This window comes from Lissotriton helveticus, chromosome 9 (assembly GCF_964261635.1).
Source record: "Lissotriton helveticus chromosome 9, aLisHel1.1, whole genome shotgun sequence".
Lineage (NCBI taxonomy): Eukaryota > Metazoa > Chordata > Amphibia > Caudata > Salamandridae > Lissotriton > Lissotriton helveticus.
In genome coordinates this window covers 750,931,213-750,951,100 of record NC_136070.1, presented here as the reverse complement: position 1 = coordinate 750,951,100, position 19,888 = coordinate 750,931,213, and the positions used below count along the sequence as shown (strand labels likewise).

The window sequence follows — 19,888 nt, the reverse complement described above, 5'->3', positions numbered from 1 at the left end:
TAGGACTGCCACACATATAAACACAAAGGCCTCCTGATTGCTGTCTATGGCCAAATTAACGTCAAAGCCAGTTATCATAAGGGTAGGGGATAGGTTGATCTTGATACCTAGCAACCCCTCCCAAAATTTCTCAATCTCGGCACATATTCCCTTCAGTTTTCCACATTCAAAAAACATATGTACCAAGTTAGCTGGCCATTCCTGACACCTTGGGCACTTGTCATCCTCCCTTTTACCCCATTGAAACAACTTGGCAGGTCTAAAATACAAGAGAAAGAGAGTTTTTTAATGTTGTGATCTTAAATTCGTGGAGCGAAACAATTTGCCAGCTAGTTGTAATACCTTGTCTAAATCGACATCCGGATCCCCTAATTTCCCCATCCACGAGGTCTCACATTTATCCATATCATCTTGTATCGATTAGATTAGTGACCTATAAATCATTTTAATTCTGGTTCCACCTCCTAGTAGGTAATCAATCATATTTACTCTACCCCCTGGGTGGATACGAGGTCTAATACCCATAAGCGTTTGATAGCGTTGGAGATATTTATAACCATGATTTGGAGGGACTTCGAATTTGGATATCATCAAAACCCATCATGTTATCTGTGTCTGAGAAAATATCCCCTACTCTTCTGGCTCCTCGTTGCTCCCATACACTTCCCATCCTGTCATAACTAAATTGCGGGAAAATGCTAGAATTCCAGAGAGGCGTATATTAATTAATTTTCGGAATTACCATTATTTTCTGAACAACTTTCTAGACTCTCCAAATTCCATCCAATACCTTATATCGAGTTTTACTATAATAATGTCTCTCTGTCCTACGTAGCAAAAGGCCATAAGCTTCTCTTCCTAGGAGCAATTAAAAAATGGATGGGGGATTACCACTACCAAAGGGGGAATCGACTGGATTAACAGCAGGGTCAAATAGTATCGCCATCTGATCGCTCGTCATGGCATACTAATCACAGTCCACGCCAGCGCGGTCATCGATTTATGGCCAGGACATTGGGAAGCACTGATAGTCGTCCGTTACAATATATGTGAAATAGACACCACGGGCGAAAGAAACCTGGAACATAAAATTCAGCTTATACAGTATTTCCGGTTGAAGATAATAATAAACACGTCACATGAAGAGATTAAAAGTGACCCTTTGAACATCGATTGTTGTGAATGCTGCATCTAAAGGCGAATAACACAAGAATATCTAATTCGGACACTGAATAATAGCAGATGAGCCTTTCCTGAGTCTAGAATATTTGCTCCGCTTTATCCCCTGGATACCTGGGTTGTTTTTATTGGAAGAGGTCCTGAAGAAGGTGGCCTTGAGCTGCCGAAACGCGCGTCGACCAAGTGCGGGATCTCACATTGAGTGTTGAGACCTGTATTCATGATTTTTTCTTCCTTGTTTCATATGGTGTGGTGATGTATGTAGATAGGGTGAGAATGTTGTGAATGTTGATTAGATGATAGTATTGTGATTCTTGTTTTTTTCCAGGTGGATAATAAAATTATGTGTATCTGTGTATAAAATTGAGTTTGTATATTACTGGACATTACATGTTTTTTATGATGTTTCTTTTCTCTTTCTATTTCTTTGATCTATTTAAAAAAAATCTATATATAAAAAAATTGTCTTTTGTATAAAGAATGGTATAGAATTTTTGATGTATTAGAAAATGAAAGAAATTAATGAATTATAAAATAATGAAATAAAATGTATACCTTTTTGAAAGAATGCTATGTATTGTGTAACATTTGTCACCTATTTGAGGTATACTGACATTTAGAGTTTGTGGTAATTAAGGGGAAATTCTCTCTTGTTATGTGTTAGTTCATTCCCCTCCTTCCCTGGCTTTAATTAGGTTTGAGGGGGTCCCATCAACCTTGCTACTGGAATCGACTGGATTAACAGCAGGGTCAAATAGTATTGCCATCTGACTCAATAAACAGACCCAGTGATAAAATCTAATATTGGAGACTGCTAGCTTTCTTGTGGTAGAGATAGATACCTCATAGATCTTCTAACTTTACCATATTGCCACATAACGCTCAAAAATACTGACTCCATGGATCTTATCCAGCCATCACCTACCACAAGAGGGATTGAATGGAAAAGATATAAAATTTTAGGGAGCATAGTCATCTTGAGTACATTGGCTTGACCTATAATAGACAGATGGATAGTATCAATTCTTTTTAACTCTTGCGCGATAGAAGCAACCAACGGGGCAAAGTTATCTTCAATAATAGTATTCATTACAGGACTTATGTCGACTCGGCAACCTATTTAGGAGTTAAGATATCTCCCATCCTGCCTTACCACGTTGTTGGTACAAATTACTTGAGTTTTACTTTCGTTCAAGAGATACCCTGACCAGCTACCAAATTCCACAGCTATCCGTGTGAGAGCCACCATAGCCGCAGCTGCATCTGTAGTGGTTATAGCCAAATCATCGACATAAGCCAATAATTTGTATCAAACCCTTTACACACTACTGGCTTGATAGCCTCACAACTTAATATCCTACGTATCAGTGGGTCAATATAGAGGTCAAAAAGAATCGGAGAACAGGGGCAGCCCTGACGTGCTCCCTAGACATTAAGATTTCTTCCGAGCTGCCTCCCATCAACTGAATCCTAGCCCTAGGATCCGCATACATAACTTTAACCGCTCTCCTTATCTTAGGGCCGAAGCCCCTACGTTCCAATATCCCCCATAAATACTTCCACGTTACGCGATCAAAGGCCTTTTCGGCATCCAGAAGGATCATTGCCATCCGTCCCCCCGCGGCAGCATGCACGTCAAATAGCGTAATGGCCCGCCTGACATGATCTGTTGTTCCTCGACCTGGGATAAACCCATGCTGCCACGGAGAGAACAGCCCGGCAATTACCCCACCTAGCCTTTTGGCCAAGACCTTGGCATAGATCTTAGCATCAGTATTTATGAGGGATATTGGACGATACCCACCAGGGTCCTCTTTGGGCTTACCTTTTTTATGAAACACAATTATGTTGGTCTCTTTCCACGAGTCTGGAATACCCCTAGAACAGATTATGCTGTTAAATAGATCCAGCAACATAGGAGCAGCATAGATCCAGCAACATAGGAGCTATAACATCCTGTAGACACTTGTATAGTTCCAGTGGAATACCATCTGGTCCTACAGCCTTCCCTGACGCTAGACCCTGCAGTGCTTCGACTATTTCCTCCAGTGAATCATCTTCGTCTAGCGCCAGTTTCTCCTGCCGAGTCAGTTTAGGACCGAACTCATCAAACGTAAAACTAGAGAAATCTGTTCTGGCCTCCTCTTTGTATAGAGTTTGATAGAAGTTCTTAAAAACATTACGAATCCCATCTGATCTGAATACTCCTGGTCCCCTTCACGGATACTTTTTATAACATTCCTGCTACGCTCCTGCCTAATTCTTAGAGCCAAAAGTTTGCCCGCCTGCTACTCAGTCTCATACATCAAAAGCCTAAGCGTTTGATACTCATCAGCTGCTCTTTGAGCTACCTGTTTATTTAACTCTGCTTTAATGACAAGGTTCTTCTGCTGGCTTCCAACGGCCTCACGCCCCCGACTATATCCCTCACATGCAGTTCTTCTGCCTCTGCTAGTTGAGTCATAAGGTTCTCATTCTGAGCCCTAACTTCTTTCCTCAGCTTGGCAGAGTAGCTGATCGTCTCCCCTCTCAAGGCTGCATTTACCTTTTCTCACTGTATGGACCCAGGTGTCACATTGTGGAAACTGAGGCAACATCACAGTGCAAATTTAAAATAGAGGGTGCTCCTGGTACATCCGTACTCCCCTGAAAGGACAGTATAACAGAGCTAAAGTTCAGTTGTCACTGGTCAGGTCTTTTGTGCTGTAACTGGATGCCTCACGTGAGGACACCACTCCATCAAATGTATAGCTACGCTAACGTGAATTCACTGATTTGAGATCCACAGTCTATCTCCCACCCCCTTCAATTCCCACCTTTTTGCTCTATGTATGATGGAAACTGAAGTCATTGATAGATTGAGACTGGTGTACGACAGTTGAGTGCAGTGTTCTAACAAAAGAGGATATGTTTACAGTTTTCTCCATTCTAGTGGTTTATTACCTTGTCACTGTGTAACAGAGACAGAAAGACACTACAACACCTCAGCCTTTGTCCAGTAACCATGATGAAAAATAGTTTTGAAAGGGTAAATTCTTCATATTTGAAGTCTGTGAGGCAGCACATAAAGTGCAGTTGGTATGCAGTGTCTGTTCCATACCACTTTGTAAGGGATTAGCAAGATGAAAAAGGCAAGGAGCGGGTGGTGTTTTGTCTCACAATATTTTTATTTCAAAGTTCGAGTCTCAAAACTAATATGTCCCTCTTTTTCTTTCTTTTCTCTTCCACTAGGGTCCGCGGATGTTCCTCTTCTCCCTTCTGCCCAATGGTACTTGTGGCTCAGTAAGAAATACAGAGCCAGGTAAGTGTTTCAGCTCTCCTTATTTTTTAGGCTTTTTTTTATTGGAAAAAGAGTGGGGAATTTCACCGGACACACTATAAAAAAAGAAAAATAATCTTCCAGCAGTGATATAAGGGTTCCAGTTAATGATCGTACTTGTTGCTTAATACCGCATGTTTTTCTTTTCCCTTGCCCCCTTTGGTTTGGGAATTGTTTGTCCTTTCCTCCCGCCTCCCCGTCATGCCCCGTAAGCAAGTGCGTACCTGGGAGAGCCGTGCTCCTCCAGGAACATGGCGGGACACTTCCCCACACCATCGGCTTCCTTGAACTTCCCCGGCTTCGGCCGATGGCTCTGCAATGGTCGTCTCTTCGTTCGTCGAGGACGGATATGGCAAGTTCCTCCAATGGGGTTTGCCGGTCGCTGTTCCTCTCAAAAGGGTCACTCTGGTCTTTTCCTCGACGTTTGTTCGCTGACAGCTTTATCTCCACGCTCTGAACATTTTAGTTTCTCTCTACTTTTCTGGGTTTTTGAAAATCCACCAGACGAGGGGAGATTGTCATTGGCTTGTTGGTCTCAGTAACGTAATGAAGAAAGTCATGTTCCTTAAAGGGACCATCTTCTATGTGATCTGATGCTTTCATGCGGCTGACGGTATGTGATCGGTGGGGCTGTGAATAAAGGAGAGGGGTAATGTAATAAGGGAATTGATCACCTTCCTCCTCCTTCTCATTTACGTCATGGAGTGGATCCCCCACTTCGTGACACACCCCTTGTGACTTTTGCCGATTGGGGAAATGGGGAATACGGGAGAGGAAGTCCATGTTCCCATTCTAGGAGCCCTTACGATGCCTAATGTGAGAAGTTGGCCTGATGTATGATGTCCACAGTTCTGTGGGCACCTTGTATCAGTCCAAACAATGCCTTATGGTGGTGGTTGTAAGTCAACATTTCAGACAAGCTATCCTAGGGGTAGCATGGTCTAAGCAGCCTTAAAGGCTTAACTCAAGAGGGCATGTCAAGCCAGCTGTTTTACCATATGCAGTCCTGTAATATCAAATGAAAGGACACCACACAAGTTATATATTATAAAAAATATATGTATTTATTCTCAGAATAATCCCCACTACTCTTTATGAGCAATGAAGCACAAGCGTTTAAACAAAAGCACAATATAACATATGAAAGTTGCACAATTATGGATGAGGCCGGTGGCCACTCAAACCATATATCAAAAAAGTGGTGTAAGAATCACTATTCGATCAGTGGTAAGGCCTAGGGCCTTGGAAATCACTGGGACCACATTGGACTAACAGCAGTTAGGACGGGAGTAGCCCGCGGGATTCGGGTGCAGCGCTTAAAGCACACGAATGCACCAATGCAAAGTCAATGGTGTCTTCCGACTGGACTAGAAGGACAAAACTTTAGAATTAGACACTAGAGGTGTAAACCACTACAGGAGCACCGGCGTTCAGTTACCTCACCCACAGGAAGCGGGTGCACAGGTGCAAAGATGTGTCGGGTTTCGTCACGAAGATCTAGGGTGCCTGGAGATGAAGATGCTGCAGGCGTCCAGAAGAGAAGTGTCCGGTGTGATCCAAGGGTGGATCGAAGATGTAGAGTACCTGAAAGCAGAGGGGACAGAGTCTGGGTCACTAGCCAGTGCCCAGGAAGGAACCAGGAAGGAACCAGGCAATGTCGGGCGCAATCAGGTGGTTGTCGTGAAGCTTGTCTCCGCTGCCACGTGGACTCTGGGGCACCGAGGATGTCCAGGAGTGGATCACGAGCTGTCCCACGAAGGCTCTCGCTGTTGGCGGTGTCGGCTTCTGGATCGGAGTTAACAAGCTTTGGCAAGTGTAACCCATGCAGGATTCGAAGATCGCTTCTTACTCAGACCAGCAAGGTCTGAGCGGGTGCTCCTTTTCAGGGGAGCGAGGGCCAGTCTGGAGCAACCAGACTAGCAGAGCAAATGCAAAGGTTCGTCGGTACTGGGGCCACTAGCCAACGGGCAAGTGACCGGACCAACTCGTCGAGCAAGAAAATGCAAAAGGGCCCCACGCAGCACTCGATGAGCGTGGAGGGGTGAGCTTTGGTGCAAAATCTGCTCGGGCTGGGGCTTCTCAAACTTCAATGCACAGCTTCGAGGGAGCCTTGGGAGCTGCACGGTCAGCGCTTCGTAGTTTTTCCAAGATGGCCGGCCCCACACTTCAGGTCGCCTCCACGGGTCTCAGCTTTGCATAGACTGTGGATCGGGCTGTTGCAAGGCAGGAACGCTGGGTCTTGTCAATCTCTGTCGCTCGAGTTCCAGCGGGAACTGCAACAAAGCAAACGGTGAGGTGCTGGATGGTGCCTGTTTGCACAGGGTGGTCACTCCTTGACCACAAGGGAGATTCTTCAGTCTTCCACGTCGAGTGGGATGTCGAAGGGTCCAGAGTTTCATTTCATAAGTTTCAGTCAGGATAATCTGATGTGCATCTGCACAGCTCCTACCTTTATTCCAAATCAAGGGGCTGGATTACCTGCTAGGTCCTTCCTATGGGTGGGACCCAGGAAGGGGGTGGTTACACCCCTTTCCCTTTGTCCAGTTTCGTGCCAGGACTGGGGCTGGAGTGCCCCAGAACCGGTTTGACTGGATTTGGCCTGGGACACCTTGTGCGCCCTAGGCAGTGTCTAGTTTCTTTCAACCCTCCCTGCTCCAATCCACTATCTCCTGTCTGGGGTGGTGTAGCACCTCCCTGTGACAGGAAACCCTTTGTCCAGGCCTCCCCTGCCAAGTTTCGGTCAGCAGCAGGAGGTCAGACTTGTGTCGGTGCAGCAGCATCCATTTTGTGATGCTGAGGCTCTGGTTAGGATGAACCGCGTTTAAAGCAAAGTAACATGTCTTCTCCCTCTAGTAGGGTGGAATGCTACCCCCGTCGCCAGAACTGGCGAGGGGGTAGTATTCCAAAGTGTATGACACCAAACACGACATGTTTTGATAAAGCCAAACCAAAGTTAGCATTAACCGCGAGGATTATAATGCACTTAAGAGTATATGGTATGGCAGTATCACTGGAACAGCTATAAGGAAATGGTTCCGAAAGCTGCAGACAGGCTCAGCTCATGCCAGAGCACCATCTCACATAAAACCAAGCACTCTGCCTCCAGGATTGTTAAGGCCTGCCATAGGAGTGACTTATAGGTATATATGTGTCCAGATAGGTTTAGATATAGGTATACTATATCTAAGCAAGGGGTGATTACACCACCTTGCCCCAGCTGAGTGATCAGCCAGTTGTGTCGATTTAAGTACCAGCCAGGGGTGGCAAAAGATATGCTGCAGCCCCTGATAGTCCTTGGATGCACCTATGCCCTGAGCACCTATAGTGCATGGTACAGGGGCTGAGAAGGTGTCCAGTACCAAATTGGTGATGTACCTATAGTACATGTATGTGAATTTAGAGAGAGAACAGCAGGCTGTGGGTCTGATTAGCAGGCCCACAGCCACATTAAGTCGAAAACCAGTGAAGGAAAAAGCAAAATTTGGGGTGACCATAGGATAGCAGACCCTACACCTAACTTCAAACACAAATGGCCGGAGTGAGAGGAACCAGTGAAGGATACAAGGGTTATTACCCTTTTTGCTGCTCATCCACAACAAGGGGTCATGATCTCTGTATAAGTTAACAGGATACCCTTCCAGATAAAACTGCAACTTTTCCACAGCCCATTTGAAGGCAGGACACTCTTTTTTGGGGAAACAGTTTACGACTGATAATAATAATGGAGAACTCAATACCCTCCTTGGATAGCTATGATTAAACTGATCTCAGCCCGGTTTCGGACGCGTCTGTCTGCAGGATAAAGGGTTTGCTGAAGTTGGGGGACACCATATTGGGACTAGAGGTTATGGCTTTCTTGAGCTCTTGGAATGCTTCTTGTAGGACACGTGATGGTTTTTCTATGTCTTTTATTTTCACCTCCTTCTTTAGGAAATCGGTTAGGGGTCCTGCAATCTGGGAGTATCTGGACACAAACCTCTGGTAGTATCCCAATAACCCTAGGAAATCTCACTTCCTTCTTGTTGGTGAGGGGAGGGGTGTTTCAGGATAGCCTTTATTGTTTTCTTTTTGGGGTTCTATTACACCATCTTCTCAGACATATCCCACGTATTTGACTTTGCTGAAACCCATTCTCGATTTATTTTTGTTGACATGCAACCCTGAAAGGTGTCTGGGGCCCGTGTAGGCCAAACTGAAGTGCTGTGAATTCATATAAGCCATTCGGGGTGGCGAAGACTGTCTTTTCCTGATCTTGTGATCTGACTGGTACCTACCATTAGCCCTTCATGAGGTCTAGGGTTGATATCTACTGGGCTTCTCCTAATTTCTCAATTAGCTTATCGATTATGGTAGAGGGTAGAAATCTAATTTTGATATAGAATGCTCTGTTATTTTTACAGTTCTTAAACTTGCCTTCTGTTTGCTTTTATCTTGTGTGTTTTTTAATGGGGGTTTTAAAACATGAAAGAGTAGGATTTTGATTATTGTATGCTAATTCTAACGAAAAAAATAAATTAAATGCTGAAGAACCATTTTTATGTAAATTGTTCATAATATGTTATTCCCCTTGATTAAAACTGAAGGAAGCAGGGCTCTTAGTTAGTCATTGACGATATTTGTAATAATTTTTAAAAATGATTTCAAAGCTGTATTGATTATACTGTTGTGTGGTATTATGTGCTTTTAAGATTTGTTTTTGAAAAAATCGAAAAAGCTTTATTGATGATTATGTGTGTATAGTATGTGTATAATTCTCTTCATGTTGTAACGCTTTGATTTGTTGAAAGGTGCCTTGTCCTCCACTCCTGGAATATGGTAATGACAGGATAAACTCTATAGTCTATCAAGTCTAACCTTCTAGAAATCCTGTGGTTTAACACAGACCAAATGTAATTGTGGTTGATTAAATGAGTCTTAACTGCATAGTGTAAGTAGAAGGTTCTCCTGGCTCATAGCATGCTCGCTACTGGTTAGTATGGCTGACAAAAAGCAAGTACATTATTAAATCACATGGTCTCATGGTTTATCTAGCTTCTGTCCACCTTTAATGTGACAGATGTTAACTCTTGGTTTAACTGATTTATCACGGCAGCTCCCACCAAAGGAGGTGCTATTCTTACATAACGGTAGTGGGCATGCCGCATTGAGACTTGTGGGCTGAGAGACAAAGATGCTGTCAAAATAAATATGTGGTATTACAATAGATGGCACTGCAGATTACACCCATTTCCCTCATTTACTCTATGGGGATAATCTGAATGATATTCTGTTCAAGTTTGATTTAGGATTTGCTAATGAATTGTGTACTCCATCATTCCCTGTAGATTGTACCTTTGGGAGAGGGGCAAATACTATTATAGATTATATGCTAACGTCAAACGGGTATTTACCTAGAGTTAAGGGTTTTGAAACCCATAATAACCCCTTAAGTGACCACTATCCACAGAGCATAAGCCTTAACTAATGGTTACTCCCTAAAGTGGTCCAAAGTTGATCCTGTCAATTTTACCAAGCAGCTAGTGGGTAAGCATTACAAAGCTTTTTTAACCTGCCTGGACCATAATGTGGATACTGTCAAACCTCTAGAAGCCTTCCAAATGATTACAGCAGGGATTAAAGAGGGCCTATAGGAAAAGTGAATAACAAAAACATGGATGGTTTGACACTAGATGCACCAAGGCATATAGAACTTGACTTATGCGCTACACAAGCCATCGAAATCTAAGCAAGAAATAAAAACATGTAGATTGGAGTATAAACTAGCCCTTAGAGAACATAAGGAGGAAATGAGAGAGTATACATGGAGGGCCCTGCACGAAACCACTTTGGTTAGAGATAACGCGGTTTGGCGGGCAGTAAATGCCCCCTTTTTGAGTCCTCAAGATATCCCAACTATAGAGATTGCAATCTGCGATGAGGAATGGGTGAACCATTTCTCTAACATGTACAAACTTCCAGTATAGAATACATGAACCTATAGTGCCCCAATATCTACGAGGGTCACTTCCCTCCCCCCCCAACCACCCCCCAAAAGAACTGCTAATAAACCTTCAGTTTAACATAGAACAGTTTACTCTAGGGTTAGAAGCAAGTAAAGGGGGGGGGAAGCATCTGGTCCCGACAGTATACCAGTAGACCTTTTTAAAGCTAATATTGCTCCTTGGGGCTCACTACTGACTCAAGTTATGGCAGCATGTTGATTGGTTTTATTGATACCTGGTCAGAATCTCTTGTGGTACGATATATAAAAAAGGTGACCGCCATAATCCTGCTTGTTACTGGACAATCTCATTACTGGACTCATTGGTCAAGGTGACAGGATGTATTATACTAAACAAGCTTCAGGACTAGGCCGAAGCCAATGAATTTTTATCAGAGCTGCAATTTGGCCTTCGACCAGGTCTTGGTACATTTGAGCAGGGACTTCATTTGAACCCAGTAAGTGGGAAATATATGTTGGCCAAACAGGGTGGGCAGTTTTTGCTATTTGTCGACTTATCGTCGACCTTTGATTGTGTGGAGCACGACAAATTGTGGACCATAATTGCTGATCTAGGCGTTGAGCCACCACTTCTAGATTTCCTGAGACATCTATATACTGGCATTAAAGCAAGTGTTCAATATGGGGCTAAGGGTGAGTGCACCACATCATTCAACATAGAGATAGTGGTAAACATGGATGTATTTTGGCACCCTTTCTTTTTACATTATACAATAAAAGTCTGGGCAGACACTGTATGATCAGTGTCCGGACCTACCACAAATTGGACTTCGCTGAATACCTGCCCTCCTCTATGCTGATGATGCACTGCTTATGGCATATACTCAGCTGGGGACCGAACCAATGTTCCCTTTAATTTTGTTCCTCTGTGTGGGGCTAAGAAGGGTGTTTGTGCACCACATCTAAGGCTGCGTGCAGTGACATGCAACAAATCCCTACGCAAGCAAATGCTCTGTATAAGCTACCAAGTGCTTATTGAGTATTTTGATTTGATTCCAATTACCCTCTCAGTCGTCAATGGGAGACAAACATAATTAAATTATTTTGTAGGCTGGTCTGTCACCTCTGGTGGGTTCTGGACTTTAACATAGGCATATTTAAAATACACCAGTGTGGAATCAATTGAAGAAATTACAGAACTCTACTATGTGTTGAATTTCAGAAGATCTCAAGCTCTGGTCAGCCCTCCTGGAATGAGTAAGGGTAATCAACAATTGTCAAGATCACCAAAAAGCAAAGTTAACTGCTCCCATAGTAAATGGTCCATGAGGTACAGGTGACATGATGTAAGGGGGGGGGGTGTAGGCAACCCAATGTACTGTCTCACTCACATTCACTTCCATGCATAAATGCTCCTAAAGACTGACTGCATCTCATTGGAGCACACCTTCAACCTCACTTATGACACCAAACCTACTACATTTAGGTCAGTGCAAACAAATACTCTGCCAGTTATACCGCACTACAACAACTTTTCATAATCAAACATCCAGAAAATTCTTTGGGGCCTCCTGAGGGTTATCGTTTGCTGTACAATGCTGCAGTATAATAATATATGATAAAACACTTGTCTTCAATTCAATCAATTTAATGAGATTACTTGAAAATGAAGGTGCATTTTTATGGAGGAAATTGGGTTTAGGGAATTAAACATCCATGTGGACCTAGAATAATTAAGGAGACACAGATGTAGGCTCTAAATATGGGTGCAAACCTTAACTGGGAGATAGTGTATGGCTCTACAGGCTGAGACATGGTCCAGCTTCATCAAGTCCTTGGATGATGTTCTGTCCCGCATGAAGCAAAACCAAAGGGGATGATGGATGGAGTGTTGAACATTGCAAGCACTCTCCCACAGTCAACTGATCTGGGTTTAATCCATCATCATTCTTTAGCTCACTCCGCCACCCCAGTTCAGACATGGCCATATGCAAATCAGTCTGACCCTGTTCCTAATGGGAACCGTCCAGCCCGTACTGCCAAGCCATGTCTTCCCTGGACCGGAAACAAGCATCATGGGACTGGTTTCTGACTAATCAGCCATCATCAGCCAGGCTAGCTTGAAGTGGCAAAGTGAGCATGAAGACATAGCTGTACAAAACAAACAACTGGTATTCCATTCGAAAGAGTGTCTCAGGCCCACAGAGATGAACAATAAGCAACACTATCAACCACAGACTCAGCGACTAACCACTGACAGATTTGGTATTCAAATCTCAATGTCCTGTCATTATTCCTTTGTCTCTGTCATTGGCTCAATTTGGGTAATCAATGCTGTAAAAGAAGACCTTCACAGGAGCCTTCAAACGTTTAGCAACACAGTGGTGTGGGCCTACAACACCACTCAATATAGGCCTCCTGATTTTGCTACATGATATGCTCTTGGGTAATCACTATTTCGATGTTTTCTTCTGTTACCATTTTACCAAATGTGAGCATACTTAGAATCAGCCTAAAGGTTGCTAATACGTGTATAATAAAAACGAATCAGATTCACTGTACTTCTACTTTGCCAAATTCGTTCCTCTAATATGCAAATACGCCAGGCCTTTGAACTAAGCTTAATAGAATAAATGAGCAACAGGGCATAGTCCCAGTAGTTTTCATTCATGCATCTTTATGATTTTATAAAATGTTCATGACCAAATAGGCATAGTTTACAGCCAACAACCACCTTATCTGTCACTGTAGATGATCGAATTCTACTTGACCTCGAGTCCTGCCTTTGTTCTAACATGGTAACAATAAAGATTGTTGAAAATAAAAACCTTCCAACACACCCCAATTAATTCTAAAGATTCCTAAAATCACAAAATTGTGGTTTTCTTTTCAACATGTATATAGAGTCTAACACTTTAATCTTTTTACTATGGGTGGTTGGAGTGTTCTCAGGTTATTGTTGTTTCAAGAATCTCACTGCCAGTTAACTCACACTGTTTAATACAGGACCGTGCAAAATGTCAGGAGTAGCAGAAGTAACATTATGCACTCTTTTAACGTAATTACATCATAAAAAGTGATAATAGTTAAGATTCCAATTAACAAATACGTTTTAGGTCAATAAAACAAAATGGTTGTGGTCAAAAGGTTGCAGGAGGTATGGTTCTAACATTACATTACACAATGAAGCTCGATACTGTACTTTTAGCTTAGAAAAGTCTATAAATTAGCGTCTTGCTAAGACTAAAAACAAACACATTCCAGACCCACTGATATGTAGCACTGTTTGTTTCTCAAGCACATGTGCTACAGGCTGGGCACACTGAGCATCTGATATCTTCCAGAAAAATTTGATCTACAGTCTGGAAAAAGATGGAATAATAATTCTAACCATCGAAATGCGTTGACGCATAGTGATTAACATAATCCCAGGGTCAACCCGGTCCTGTATTCGCAAGATAAGGAGTGCACACAGGCCGGGTAGTTAATAATTTCCCCATAGGATATGTTTGATTCAATGACAGAGTATATTGTCTAGGAACTTTTTTCTCTTTGGTCTATGGGTTTTTTATTGTGATTTTATGTTCTGTATACAACTGTGATTATTCTATGAATTGTTTTATATGAATTGTCTGACATGTGAATGAAATTTTAATTGCTTTTAAAGAAATGCTTTTATAGTGTGATATCAATAACTAAATGAAAACAAGTTTTTGTATTTTTCTAATTGAATAAGTTATCGTATGATCTTATTTTTACTTTGTGGGTTGGGCTGGAAGCAATACCAATGTGTTTGTCTGATAGTTCAGATTAATGGTAATCTAGCAGTGGTCTAGGTTATTTTACATATAGTATCGTCCAAGGGCTTTTCTGTTGAACTTGTGAAGAGCACCCTATTCCCTTGGTCTCAACAAGGTGTCTCTCTCTGTTTAATCTACACACAGCTATTAATTACATTACCAATTCGCTTGCACATCCTGCTTACAGCTTTGAACTTAATGTATGGCTACACAAGCAAAGGCCAGTGCTGAATGTGTGCCGGTGCTTAGCACCGGCACTAATTTTTTAGGGCTGGGTCTACAGAGTACATTGCATGCAATCATGACTTATGCTCTGTAGTGTGAGTTAACCAGTCTCCTCCCTGCATACAGACCACCAGAAACGCTGTTGAGGTGAAGTGACGTCCCTGCCTCAGGTCAGCCTAAGTAACAAAAATTCTAGAATTTCTAACACAGGCAGCAATTAAATTATTGCTGGTGAACTACGGCTGCAAACAATTAACTGCTGCAGTCTTGCTTAATGAATTATTTGCGTGGCCCCAAGCGTTGTCTCTCCTTGGCGTTGAATCATCAAGTTTTTTTTTTCCGGGTGGGCCTGACCAATGCAGATCAAGATTCTGACTTTTTTCCCGCCCCAGCGTACTGCACAGCTGCACCGCCAGTCATTCGAAGAAGCAAATGCGTGTCAAGCATCAGCAGGCCTATAACTTAAACAAGCATTGGAAATGCAATAGGTCTCGGATTTATTTGAGTTAGAGCTAATGGCATTGTAAATGGCAATGTCTTTTAGCCATGTGTTATGGAGTGTATGCATGTGGTGTGTAATAGAATTATGTGGTTTGGATTGGAATTGTTCACCCTGCACACTCGCACACTGTTCATCCTGCACGCTCGCACACTGTTCACCCTGCACGCTCGCACACTGTTCACCCTGCACGCTCACACACTGTTCACCCTGCACGCTCACACACTGTTCACCCTGCACGCTCACACACTGTTCACCCTGCACGCTCACACACTGCTCACCCTGCACGCTCACTACTCTGCACTCACTACTCTGCACTTACTACACTGCACTCACTACTCTGCACTCACTACACTGCACTCACTACTCTGCACTCACTACTCTGCACTCACTACTCTGCACTCACTACTCTGCACTCACTCTGCACACTCACTCTGCACACTCACTCTGCACACTCACTCTGCACACTCACTCTGCACACTCACTCTGCACACTCACTCTGCACACTCACTCTGCACACTCACTCTGCACACTCACTCTGCACACTCACTCTGCACACTCACTCTGCACACTCACTCTGCACACTCACTCTGCACACTCACTCTGCACACTCACTCTGCACACTCACTCTGCACACTCACTCTGCACTCACTACTCTGCACTCACTACTCTGCACTCACTACTCACTACTCTGCACTCACTACTCACTACTCTGCATTCACTACTCACTAGTCTGCACTCACTACTCACTACTCTGTACTCACTACTCACTACTCTGTACTCACTACTCTGCACACTCACTCTGCACTCACTACTCACTACTCTGTACTCACTACTCTGCACACTCACTCTGCACTCACTACTCACTATTCTGCACACTCACTCTGCACTCACTACTCACTACTCTGCACATTCACTCTGCATTCACTACTCACTACGCACTCACTACTCACTACTCTGCACTCACTACTCACTACTCTGCACTCACTACTCTGCACTCACTACTCTGCACTCACTACTCTGCACTCACTACTCTGCACTCACTACTCTGCACTCACTACTCTGCACTCACTACTCTGCACTCACTACTCTGCACTCACAATCTGCACTCAGAATTGAATCTGCACTCTGCACTCTGCACTCTGCACTCTGCACTCTGCACTCTGCACTCTGCACTCTGCACTCTGCACTCTGCACTCTGCACTCTGCACTCTGCACTCTGCACTCTGCACTCTGCACTCTGCACTCTGCACTCTGCACTCTGCACTCTGCACTCTGCACTCTGCACTCTGCACTCTGCACTCTGCACTCTGCACTCTGCACTCTGCACTCTGCACTCTGCACTCTGCACTCTGCACTCTGCACTCTGCACTCTGCACTCTGCACTCTGCACTCTGCACTCTGCACTCTGCACTCACACTCTGCACTCACACTCTGCACTCACACTCTGCACCTGTACTCTGCACTCACACTCTGCCCTCAAAAACTGCACTCTGTACTCACAATCTGCACTCACACTCTGCACTCTGTACTCTGCACTCACACTCTGCACTCTGCACTCTGCACTCACACTCTGCACTCACACTCTGCACTCACACTCTGCACCTGTACTCTGCACTCACACTCTGCCCTCAAAAACTGCACTCTGTACTCACACTCTGCACTCACACTCTGCACCTGTACTCTGCACTCACACTCTGCCCTCAAAAACTGCACTCTGTACTCACAATCTGCACTCACAATCTGCACTCTGCACTCACAATCTGCACTCACAATCTGCACTCACAATCTGCACTCACAATCTGCACTCTTCCCTCTGAAACTGCACTCTTCCCTCTGAAAGTGCACTCTTCCCTCTGAAAGTGCACTCTTCCCTCTGAAAGTGCACTCTTCCCTCTGAAAGTGCACTCTTCCCTCTGAAAGTGCACTCTTCCCTCTGAAAGTGCACTCTTCCCTCTGAAAGTGCACTCTTCCCTCTGAAAGTGCACTCTGCACTCTGCACTCTGCACTCTGCACTCTGCACTCTGCACTCTGCACTCTGCACTCTGCACTCACACTCTGCCCTCAGAAACTGCACTCTGTACTCATACTCTGCACCCTGAATCTGCACTCTGCACTCACAAACTGCACTCACAATCTGCACTCTGCACTCACACTCACACTCTACACTCTGAAACTGCACTCTGAATCTGCACTCTGAATCTGCACTCTGCACTCACAAACTGCACTCACAAACTGCACTCAGAATCTGCACTCACACTCTGCACTCAGAATCTGCACTTTGAATCTGCACTCTGATTCTGCACTCTGCACTCTCAATCTGCACCCTGCACTCTGAATCTGCACTCTGCACTCTCAAACTGCACTCCGCACTCTCAAACTGCACTCCGCACTCTCAAACTGCACTCCGCACTCTCAATCTGCACTCCACACTCTCAATCTGCACTCCGCACTCTCAATCTGCACTCCGCACTCTCAATCTGCACTCCGCACTCTCAATCTGCACTCACAATCTGCACTCTGCACTCACAATCTGCACTCTGCACTCACAATCTGCACTCTTCCCTCTCAAACTGCACTCTGAACTCTGCACTCTCCACTCACACTCTGCACTCACACTGCACTCACACTCTGCCCTCAGAAACTGCACTCTGTACTCATACTCTGCACTCTGAATCTGCACTCTGCACTCACAATCTGCACTCACAATCTGCACTCTGCACTCACACTCTGAAACTGCACTCTGAAACTGCACTCTGAAACTGCACTCTAAATCTGCACTCTGCACTCACAAACTGCACTCTCAATCTGCACTCTCAATCTGCACTCTCCACGCTGAACTCTGCATTCTCATTCTCCGGATGATGCCATCATTGATATCATCAAGGATGTCACTTGATTTGTCATTAGTAATGTCATTCAGGATGTCATTGACGGAGGGGGGGGGGGGTTGGGGGCATCTTATCACTAGGTGCAAGATGGCCACCACCTAGTGAGGCTCTGCTGGCTGGACGGTTCATCCACCATAAATCAAACCAATTCCTATACACTGTTATGATGTATTTGGTATCTACAGTGCAGTATTGCTCGTGATTATATAAGGACCATGGGCACCAGTGGCCCACATATACTGTCGTCTCCAATCGAGGAGTGAAATGGGTCTATTAAGTACGCCTCTTCACAATAATGGTCATTGATGTGTGAGCATATCTATGTATATCAAAGCATGCTTTTAATATGAATTCCAGCGGTGGGGGCTGAAAGGACGAGCAGGCTGGGAGAGGCGATGTCAGAGGCTTCTGTGAGCTCCCAGCCTGTCGTTTCCAGTTGTGGTGGCTGCAGTGAGGAGCAGGCGGGGAGAGGAGATGTCAGAGGAGCAACACTTACACACGAAAGGATGCAGACGAGCGCGCGCCCGCAAAACTCACCGCACACATTGGTGAACTCGCCCCGACCATCTGGATTCTATTACCGCAGCACCCTGACAGCTCTAATTGATAATTTATTGCACTCCCGTGCGCATAACCACACAGAATATGGCGGAAGTGCCGAAGCGAAAATCCATATGGCCTATTGCGTGAAGGCTACTAGAAACAAGTCACCGCGAGGACCAATTACCATGCAGATGGCAAAACAAACTACTGAAAAATCTCGCGCACTGAGGAATTTTTACTGCACGATTCTGAGCCCCTTAACAATACGGCTCGGAGCTCCGCCCCACTGCTGACGCAGTGGTGACGTAGGCCGAGCCCTAAAAAGGCAGTAAGTTATTATTTCATTCTTGTTTCGAAACGCTAAAGTGCAGCCACCGTGATCTATGTGGTCTGGTCATAGGTCAGGGTTCATTTGCAAATGCACTGCAGATGACGACCTGCTGCCGTAGAATCCTGATTGCCGGGCAACCTGGCCCGAGTCACAATAAATAATGTATCCATATTTAATCTTAGCACATTCATTCAACTTTCAAAGGGAAACACTATTTGTCCTGAAAACAAAACAAATCAGTTTAAAATTGCGCTGTGATAGGGACATCCATATACTGCCAGGCACAGTTCAAGACAGAAGCCCTGCTGAGAGCAGCTTCACAGAGATCTAACGTAAATAGCCAAAAGTAAGTTTCAGTCTGACATAGAAAAATAAATGAAAAGTGAACAAAACACATCAGTCTTCAAAAGATTAAAAAACGACTTGCACACAAATATTTCATTACCAGAGGAAAGAACAACTACACAGTCCAGCAAGACATGCGAGGAGAAAATACATTTAAAGACATTTTTTCTAAGAATGCAGCTACGTTGCAATGTCACAGTTAAATCTTGAACTATTTTTCCCAACAACAATTATTCCTTTTTAGTACACAAATTGTGATCTACTAAATGCTCAGATGTAAATCGTACATCCGCTCTTTTAGGCTAAAACTTAGTTCAGAGTAGAGGACACATAATTTAAGATTCGACAAACATCGGAGAGAACTCAAGGGGCAGAATGAACGATGCATTAAATGGAATTGGAAGTGTGGGTATTAACTATTCCAGAATACCTTGTTGCTACAGAGAAGTGCTGGTACGCTCCAATTAAACGTATTGAACCTCTGCTGGGAAGTGCAGGTACTCTAACTTGAAAAGGAAAGAAGTGGAGGTACTCAGTCCCCTGAACGTACCAGCCCATTCAAAGGAACGATTAGCAGCACTACATTAGCTTTTCAGGAATAAACACACATTTGCAAATGCGGATGGTGCACCGTTACACATTTGTTAAAGCTTATGAAAAGGAGGTTCAGACATAACTTTTTATTTCTTTCAGGGGCTGCTAATTTTCCCACAAACAATCCCCTTCTCCTACACCTCACGAGTTTTTGAATTATTCCCACCGCAGTGCGTCCTTGGAAAAACAATGAACTTTTCCCTCAACAATAACTCAACTTT

General features: G+C 44.1%; 1 protein-coding gene across 14 annotated transcripts in view; it reads left to right on the top strand.

Annotated features, from left to right (window-relative positions):
* The window catches only part of PPP1R13L (protein phosphatase 1 regulatory subunit 13 like), a 1,016,088-nt gene that overhangs the window by 344,310 nt on the left and 651,890 nt on the right, over positions 1-19,888 (top strand). For all 14 annotated transcript variants that reach the window (XM_078660882.1, XM_078660878.1, XM_078660877.1 and 11 more), the window contains one exon: positions 4,411-4,480. The gene's annotated coding sequence lies outside the window, so the exon portion shown is untranslated. The remainder of the gene's footprint in view (positions 1-4,410; positions 4,481-19,888) is intronic.